This window comes from Palaemon carinicauda, chromosome 28, assembly GCF_036898095.1.
Source record: "Palaemon carinicauda isolate YSFRI2023 chromosome 28, ASM3689809v2, whole genome shotgun sequence".
NCBI lineage: Eukaryota > Metazoa > Arthropoda > Malacostraca > Decapoda > Palaemonidae > Palaemon > Palaemon carinicauda.
This window is the reverse complement of record NC_090752.1, coordinates 11,072,694-11,082,693: the sequence shown is the minus strand read 5'-3', so window position 1 is coordinate 11,082,693 and position 10,000 is coordinate 11,072,694. Positions and strand designations below refer to the sequence as shown.

At 36.6% G+C, this 10,000-nt stretch overlaps 1 protein-coding gene across 3 annotated transcripts in view; it reads left to right on the top strand.

The window, feature by feature from the left end:
- fwd (phosphatidylinositol 4-kinase beta fwd) overlaps window positions 1–10,000 on the top strand; it is a 441,509-nt gene that overhangs the window by 274,654 nt on the left and 156,855 nt on the right. The window contains exon 1 of one of the 3 annotated variants that reach the window (XM_068351779.1): window positions 2,242–3,464. The exons of the other annotated variants lie outside the window; for them this stretch is intronic. The gene's annotated coding sequence lies outside the window, so the exon portion shown is untranslated. Of the gene's footprint in view, window positions 1–2,241; window positions 3,465–10,000 lie in introns of those variants that run through there. 3 annotated transcript variants of the gene reach the window in all.

Sequence of the window (10,000 nt, the reverse complement as noted above, 5' to 3'; positions counted from 1 at the left end):
CCGTGGGTTTAGCGTCAAGCTTTTCCAACTAGGGTTGTAGATAATAACAATAATAATGATAATAATGATAATAATAATAATGATAGTAATATTAATAATAATAATAGTAACTTGTAATTTCTTCTTCACTCTATAATCATAAGAGATGGAAGAACTATGCAACATAACTAAACTTATTTGAATGTTCTAATAATAATAATAATAATAATAATAATAATAATAATTTTAAATTTCTTATTCACTCTATAATCACAAGATATGTACAAACACAAGTATAACAAGTTATTTGAATGTTCTTGGAAGTGTTGTTCTTGCAACATGGGGGTTGGATGATATACCATATTTATTGGTCATTAATGTAATAGTGATAGTAGATCAATATAGCAAATGGCTAGTTGTGTAGTAGGCCTAATAGGAAGGGCAGTGATGGCCGTTAAGGATCTGCCTTTTACTTATCTTTCAATTTTATCTACTATGATCGTCGTTTTCAAATCATCACTATTTTGTAGTGTCATGTTTATGTTAATATATATTTTGTCTATGTTTATGTTGCTATGTCTTTTTTCTTACTGTTTCTCAACGTATTAAGATTATAAGGCTTGTAATATTCTGCTATTCAAGCAAAGGCGATGTGTTTTGATAGTAGTAGTAGTAGTAGTAGTAGTAGGAGCAAGGCAGTTGAATGGGTGTAGTAGTAGTAGTAGTAGTAGTAAGACAGTTGAATGGTTATTGTAGTAATAGTAGTAGTGAGACAGTTGAATGGATATTGTAGTTGTAGTAGTAAGACAGTTGAATGGTTATTAGGGCTACTACACAACTAACCATTTGCTATATTGATCTACTATCACTATTATATTAATGACCATAGTAGTAGTAGTAGTAGTAGTAGTAAGGCAGTTGAATGGTTGTAGTAGAAGTAGTAGTAGTAGTAGTAGTAAGGCAGTTGAATGGTTGTAGTAGAAGTAGTAGTAGTAATAAGGCAGTTGAATGGTTGTAGTAGAAGTAGTAGTAGAAGTAAGGCAGTTGAATGGTTGTAGTAGTAGTAGTAAGACAGTCGAATGGTTGTAGTAGAAGTAGTAGTAGTAGTAAGACAGTTGAATGGTTAGTAGAAGTAGAAGTAGTAGTAGTAGTAGTAGTAAGGCAGTTGAATGGTTAGTAGAAGTAGTAGTAGTAGTAAGGCAGTTGAATGGTTAGTAGAAGTAGTAGTAGTAGTAGTAGTAAGGCAGTTGAATGGTTAGTAGAAGTAGTAGTAGTAGTAAGGCAGTTGAATGGTTGTAGTAGTAGTAGTAGTAGTAAGGCAGTTGAATGGTTAGTAGAAGTAGTAGTAGTAGTAGTAAGGCAGTTGAATGGTTAGAAGAAGTAGTAGTAGTAGTAAGGCAGTTGAATGGTTGTAGTAGTAGTAGTAGTAGTAGTAGAGCAACTGAATTAAGTTGTGGTGGGAAACGCCTGGGGCCTCGTGAACGGCTGTTGTCCCACCAGCCGTCGTGAACGAAGAGGGTTATAGAGCTTGGGAGAGGGAAAGGAGGGTGAGAGGGGGGAGAATGGGTTCGCAGCGGGGGGGGGGTGGTTAGGGTTAGTAGGTGGGTTTCTTTTACCCCTCGGGATATAGAAGGGGAGGCCACGAGGGACTATGTGGGGTGTTAGTGGGATGGTTGATGAAGCTTCAAGAGTTCATAAGCATCAAAGAAAGTTAATGTGACAGATTAAAACATTGCTTAACAAATGAAAGGTTCCTTGCGTTACATGATATTCCAGATGTGATTATCATCATTGATTGGTTGATGAATGCCCTGGCGTCGGGAAGACAGATGTTGAGGGGTGATGGGGCGGGGATTATTGAAGGAGGTTGTCTGTCAGCGGACAGGAAATAATTTGCGGTTTTGTATATTGAAATTTTATCCATTTTCTTTTTCGTCTTTTACTTTATATTAGATTTTTTAAATAGTTCAGTTCTTATGTATTTTAAAATCGTTGACCAGTGTATTAAATGTACAGTAAGTGTATTCGTGTGTAGGTCCTACACACTACACAGAGCGCTAAGCAATGCGGGGTGGGGTTGTTATATGCTGCGCGCGCAGGTTCCCCACTGTTCCCTGTACCGCTTCCACCTCTGGCCCCCACCCCCCATCCTACCGAGGTAAGAGACCCAAGGGAACCCGCTGTCCCCATGTGGGTCCCCAACATGCCTCGCACTACTGCGAGAACGGGCCCCCACCGCTCTCTCTATTACTGGGTTAGCGCGAATAGTGTCTCTCCTTCGCCGACTGGAGAAGGAGGTAGCTCCAAGTTCGTCCTCTCCTGTGAATGCATTTTTTTCCTGCCTCCTTCAGCCTCCCTGCAAGTTTTGTTTTAAACCCTACCTACCGCGCCTCCTACAGTTGTGCCTGTCTCGGTTGTGTGTGTTGACGGAGTACCTCCCGTTTCGTTGAGGAAGGATCGGTCCTGCTGCGTGTGAATTCGTCTGCATTTGTTTTGGGAGATTTTTTGTTTCGTGAAAGAAACGTCAGTGAGCGACCCAGAGGGAGTTGGACGTGTCTGTAAAGTTGAGCCGTTCTCCCTCCCACCCCTTAGCATCCCCCTGACCAGAGGGAGAGGAGGAGGAGGTGGTGGTGGTTGAATCCCCCTAACCACCCCATACCCCAGTCTTGTGAGTGTGTCAACTCTCCCGCAACTTGTCGGGAAAAAAAAGAGAAGTTTTGTTTGTGTTGTGACTTTGAAGCCAAGGTTTGCAGGACTATTTTTATTGTTCCCCTGAAGAAGAATTCGTCGATCTTTCAAGTTTCTAGAAGTAGCGCCTGGGTATATGAACTCCCCCCTTTGAAACACACGATACTGCTGTGAACCTCCCAGTGTCAAAAGGACTGTCACCATACCTGTCACAGAAGGCGTTGCGACGCTCATCCGCGTCTTTCAGGATATCCCAGCGTGCAACAGATGTCAGGCGTCAAACTCCCTTGTCCCCAGGCCAATGCAACAAGTGCAGGTGTGAAGTATCACGCATAAAAGTTGATTTATTTCCGACATCTCGATCTTGGAACCTGGGAATAATAATATCCCTGAGAGAATTCTTCGGTTACCGTCTTCCGTCAAGCAGATTGGCTTGTTTAGGGCCACAGGAGGCCTAAGTTTCAAGTGACGAGAGTTATTTTGAGTAGCCAGTTCTCCCCCTCCTATGTACCCAGCTTCTGTTATCCTTCATCTCAAAGCTTATCTATGATTTAAACCCTCGGCACTGTTTCCTTGATTACTGGAGAGTTTTAGTAAATATTCATAATTTGAAATCCCTGGAGAGATTTTGTCCAATCTGATAACATTAGAACTGCAATTGATAAAACATCCATCTTGGTTCGGACTGAGGCCTGGTTTACATATTGTCAACTATTGATTGTGGTTTATCTTTGAACATCCAGTCGAAGATATGGTCGTAGATATGTGTTCACGGAAGACTTCATCCAAAATGACAGGTGAGTTGGATCCTTTTTTTTTGTTTTCTTTCATATTCATAAAATGTAAATTGGTCATTGCTCGGACCGATTACATTTCGGGAGATGTTATGGAGTAGTGATGTCACTTCTATAGCAGTATTTACTAACCTTTCTTACGTAACTACGCCTAATGAGCCTGCCTGGGTAGGCACCCTATAATCCCCTTCCCCCCTCCCCCTAACCTTTCCCCCTTCCCCTACTCTCTCCCCCACATACCTAACAGGTTTTACGCCCTTGAACCACCCTCATGGATTAGTAACCCCCCCCCCCCCCTTAGTATGTACTTTTCTTGATATTCATTTTTTAAGTTGTGCTATGCGGCTTTTAGCACGTATTACTCATGACTTCATAATTATCTTCATAGTTGAACATTTTTCTTAGTTTCATAATTGAAAATTTTTCATATTTTCATTATTTAACTTTTTTTCATATTTTCATAATGGAATAGAAAAATTTCTTATTTTCGTTATTTAGTTTTTCATATCATAATTGAATTGAAAATTTAAACATTTTCATGATTTAACATTTTTTTTTTATATTTCCATAATTGAAGATTTTCCTATTTACATAACTCAAGTTTCTTATATTCAGATTCAACATTTTTTTCATATTTTCATTATTGCACATTTTCCATATATACATAATTGAATGTTTTTCATATATTCATAATTGAACATTTCTCTTACAGTAGAAGAAAAATTACCCAAATCAATAAATTTTTATTACATATGTTCCCAAATTTTAGCCTTCTTTATGAGATGTAAAGAAGAATGGTCTCCCTGGCCAAAGCTCCAGACCCTTAAATCCAATCTCTATGCCCTTGGAACTCTTAGCATTTATTTATTTTTTTAATTTTTGCATGTCTTATAAGTCCTTGGCAATGCGACCCGATCAGGAGTTTCTTCATTCACCTTCTACTCTGATCCTACTCACTTCCTAGTTCACAGGAATGTCCTGCAGTGCCCTTCCTGCATCCTGTATCTTCTTCCTTTTAGGATACATGATACTGTAGTGTAGGTCCTCATCGACCATTGTGTCACTTGTTTGCTGTACTGCAGTGTCACTTGAGGTCGTGGAGTTTTATATAGTAGATTCTCTCTCTCTCTCTCTCTCTCTCTCCTCTCTCTCTCTCTCTCTCTCTCTCTCTCTCTCTCTCTCTCTCTCCTCTCAATTGTGAAACGTGGATAAATTGTATTTATGAAATTCTCTAGTTTCAGAAACTTCTTTTAATTATAAAATGAAGGGGGCGTGTCAAGGAATGCTGGGCTACCAATAGTCTCTCTCTCTCTCTCTCTCTCTCTCTCTCTCTCTCTCTCTCTCCTCTCTCTCTCTCTCTCAATTGTGAAACGTGGATAATTTGCATTTATGAAATTCTCTAGTTTTCAGAAACTTCTTTTAAACTATAGAATAAAGGGGGCGTGTCATAGAATGCTGGGCTAGCAATAGTCTCTCTCTCTCTCTCTCTCTCTCTCTCTCTCTCTCTCTCTCTCTCTCCTCTCTCTCTCTCTCTCTCTCCATATAACAATATCTCAATTTATAGAACTATTGATAAGATAAATTTAAAAATCCATATTTTCAAATGCTTGCTTACAGCAATTTCCTCTTTATTTTAATTTATTATTGAGCTGCATATAAAGGTATAGATTATAACCCATGAAAATCATCTCATGACAGGGAAGCCATAAGAGACAGTTGCGTTTATTCATTCATAGCAGAACTGCCTCCATATTTGAGGCTTTACGGTGGTCTTTGTAATGAATGAAAACTAGTGTCAATGTCTCGTGTATTTTTTTTCTTATTGCTTTCTTTGCTTCTTTAGTATTCTGTTTTAATTCTGTTTTATTTTAGTTATATTTTTTTTTATTATAGATCTTTTCGTGTTTTATTTCATGTTACCAGGAGATTTTACCCATGAGAAAGCGATGCAAAATTAATTGGCTTAATTAACTTTGCAAATAATGCATTAGATCATTCCTGATTAAGCATTCAGTGAATTATTGTTAATTTTGCTTGCTGTAAATGATATGAAGTCTTGGGGTAAAATTGTTGCGTCAAGTTTAATTCAGTCTTAATAAATGATAATATTATGTATGGCAATTATGTTATATGTCTTTTATGTCTTATCATAATTGGTTAGAACATAGTTATAATGACTCATCCGGTTCCAGAACTAGATTATCCTGTCCTATATAATAAAGAGCAACGTGCCTGGAATGTATAATATATATGTGTGTATATAGTGTATATATATACATATATATATATGTGTGTATATATATATATGTATATATATATATGTGTATATATATATATATATATGTATATATATATGTATATATATATATGTATATATATATGTATATATATATATATATGTATATATATATATATATATATATATATATATTATATATATATATATAATGTGTGTATTAGTATTTCCTATCATGCTCACTGTCATTGCCAGGCGTATGACTACTCGGTCTCTCCCCTTCCCTCGGAGGGTGAGAGGGAGGAGAAGGAATAGTCTTCCCTGATTAGTGGGGTTACCCTGCTAGGTAAACTCGGAAACCACAATTTCCCACAAATTGCCAAAACTGCCATGTTGCAGTTAGGAAAAGGGGAGGGGCTGGGAAGGGTTGAATCTGTGCCTGTGCAGATCTATATACATATGATAATGACGGGTCGCGTACACTAGTTTTATAATAGTGAAAGTAGAATATGCTTTTGCACCCAGATCTTGGAGTTAGTAATGAAAAAGGCGGATGCTGCTAAATCAGAATAGATTTACCATAAAAGAACATAAACATTTTCGTTAAACATTATAATATAACAATTACAAAACATTTCACAGTACCAAAATGGCAAACGATCTTGAGTAATGAATCTGATAACAATAAAAAGGCGGAAGTAATTTGAGCAAGGTTGCATATTGGTCATACGAAATTTACCCATGGACTTTTAATGTGCTCGCCTCATGTAGGAGTTCTCAGGTGCAGTGAGTGTGACAGTATTTTAACTACACATGTTTTTGCTATTAAAGTTTTTAAAAGAAAAAGATTTTTATTTTTGATAAGAAAAGTTTTCTGACATATCGGATTCTGTGAGTAGTTTAAGAAGCATAGGATTTATAGATAAGAATTGGAATTTATATTTATCACAGATTTTTAATATAGTCTATTTTTTTGTATATTTTATTTATTGTTTCCTTTTTGGATAAATAGATCATGTAGTATTTTGCAGTATTATGTAGTACTGAGAGAAGAGCTAGATTCATTGGGCTGGTAGTTCGGTAACCCAGACCTTGTACGTTCTCAATTTAATATTCCTTCATTTAAACTGACCCATCTCATGGATACATTATTTGTGTTTTATACATTTTACTGGGTTGGTAAATCTCCTCCTTTCAATAATAATATGTGTATAATGCAAGTATGGTGAGCCTAAAATGTAGACCTACCTCACTGTTTTTGCTTCCTAGGATAAGGACATACCGTGTTAAGGCTTCGCATTTAATTATATTACAATTTTGTATAATAATTTATTTCTCTCTCATGTACTTACTCTTACAGTTTCGTTAAGGCATCGCATTTAATTATATTACAATTTTGTATAATTAATTATTTCTCATGTGATTACTCTTACAGTTTCATTTCTAATCCTGTGCTGCCATTCAACTCCCAATATTCTTCTGAGGGCTTTATTCTCAAATATACAAAATCTTTTGGATATTTCATTGGCGTAGAAGGAGATGATGAAGATGTCTCTAATGTGGATGGCTGAAATGACAATTTTGTATAATAATTTATTTATTTCTCATGTAATTACTCTTACAGTTTCATTTCTAATCCTGTCCTGCCATTTAACTCCCAATATTCTCTATGGGGGCTTTGTTCTCAATTATACAAAATCTTTTCGATATTTCATTGGCGTAGAAGGAGGTGATGATGATGATGTCTCTAATGTGTATAGAAATAATATATTTCTCTCTCATGTAATTACTCTTACAGTTTCATTTCTAATCCTGTCCTGCCATATAACTCCCAATATTCTTCTGAGGGCTTTGTTCTCAAATCTACAAAATCTTTTGATATTATTTCATTGGCGTAGAAGATGATGATGATGATGTCTCTGATGTGTATAGAAATAATATATTTCTCTCTCATGTAATTACTCTTACAGTTTCATTTCTAATCCTGTCCTGACATTTAACTCCCAATATTTTCTATGAGGGCTTTGTTCTCAAATATACAAATCTTTTGGGATATTATTTCATTGGCGTCGGAGATGATGATGATGATGTCTCTGATGTGTATAGGAGTTGATGGCTGAAATGTAATTTGCAGCGGGATTCCGTTGGTTTTTGTGTACTTTTCAGTACACGTTAAGTGCGCATTGCACTCAAGAGTTTCAATTTTTTGTGTATTTGTAGTCGACCGTGATATCTAACGTAACGTTATATCCATTGGAAACAGGAATTCTGAAGTTGATCAAGTCTCTCTCTCTCTCTCTCTCCCTCTCTCTCTCTCTCTCCAGAATACCATTGTAACTTTTCATGAACTTTGGGAAACACACACACTCTCTCTCTCTCTCTCTCTCTCTCTCTCTCTCCTCTCTCTCTCTCCTCTCTCTCTCTCTCTCTTTCCAGAATACCATTGTAACTTTTCATGAACTTTTGGGAAACAACACTCTCTCTCTCTCTCTCTCCTCTCTCTCCTCTCTCTCTCTCTCTCTCTCTCATCTCTCTCTCTCTCTCTCTCTCTAGAATACCACTGTAACTTTTCATGAACTTTGGAAACTCTCTCTCTCTCTCTCTCTCTCTCTCCTCTCTCTCTCTCTCTCTCTCTCTCTCTCTCTAGAATACCATTGTAACTTTTCATGAACTTTGGGAAACTCTCTCTCTCTCTCTCTCTCTCTCTCTCTCTCTCTCTCTCTCTCTCTCTCTCTCTCTCTCTCTCTCAAATATCCAATAAACCACAAAGGTTCAAATATAATCAATTCCAAAGGTCAAATGTGTCAGAAGGGACACACTGGATCACCGGGAAGGGCGTATGAGCAAGGCCTTGGTAGGGGTAGCAACTGCACCCCATCAAAAAGGTGACCAATTTCTGGCCATGTCCTAAAAGGGAACAGAGGCTTTATGATGGAAATTTTTAACGTATGATTGTGAAACTACTAAGCATGGTAAAATGTCTATGTGAATATATGATGATAGAATAGTTGCTCTCTCTCTCTCTCTCTCTCTCTCTCTCTCTCTCTCTCTCTCTCTCTCTCTCTATATATATATATATATATATATATATATATATATATATATATATATATATATACAAGTGCCCTTCTTTCTAAGTACATTTATATGTATGTATATATAGGGCACTTCGATATATATATATATATATATATATATATATATACATATATATATACATATATATATATATATATATATATATATATATATATATATATATATATATATATATAGTGCCCTTCTGCAGTGCATTTTGCGGTTACCATTCCAGTTTCCTTCATTTTCTCGTCTCCTATCTTATCCCCTCTCGTTCCCTCCATAACGTTTATGCTCTCACACAAATGAAAAATGGTCCCTCTCTGCATGCTAGTAAATGGCTCCGTTATTCTTTTCATTTTTTACATAAATGATTTGTTCTTATTCCTGTTCTTCCCTTCCTCCCTGTTCTTCGCGTGTGTTGCCTCGCTTATATTATGGTTGGCGTGTCCATTAAGTAAGCAGAGGGTAGATAGCACGCCATTGTTCTCTTCTTGTTCAAGATAGTATCCTTTTTTTTTTGCATCTTTTTATATTTAGAATATTGAATGAAGGGGCAGTTTTTTCCCCTGCCCCTTGTTTTAAAGGGTGGATGGCCAAAAGGGTATCTGGTAGATTGGCGTTAAATTTACAATTTTTTTTTCTGCTTACAGAGGAATGTATTTTGATGTTTTGCTCATTTTGTTGAAGACGTTTTATTTTATATATATATATATGTATATATATATATATATATATATATATATATACATACATACATACATACATACATACATACACCGATAATAACAGCAGACCAAACTAGTACATCTTTGCCGGTCATTGCGGTACACAAACCCTTATCATTGCGTTATGGTATCTTCACTCAGAAAGTATATATATATATATATATATATATATATATATATATATGTGTGTGTGTGTGTGTGTGTGTGTGTGTGTCTGTCTGTATCGAAGACGCTACTAGCGGCCATCCAGGAAAATAAATCCACCTCATTCATAGGTGATAAAAGTTTGGCCGAGAATGAATTCAATGATGATTTGCATTGTCGAAACGAGTAATGACCGTCCCTGGCCAGACATGAATCCCCTGGAGCAAGATTCGCTCAGTGTGTGACTTCGTTAGACGCTCAATGCATTCCCCTGTGGGTTTGCAACGAGTTTGTGCGGTCAAAATCGAGTCAAAATCGTCTGTTCATTCGTTTGGTTTCAGGAGTTCAGACTG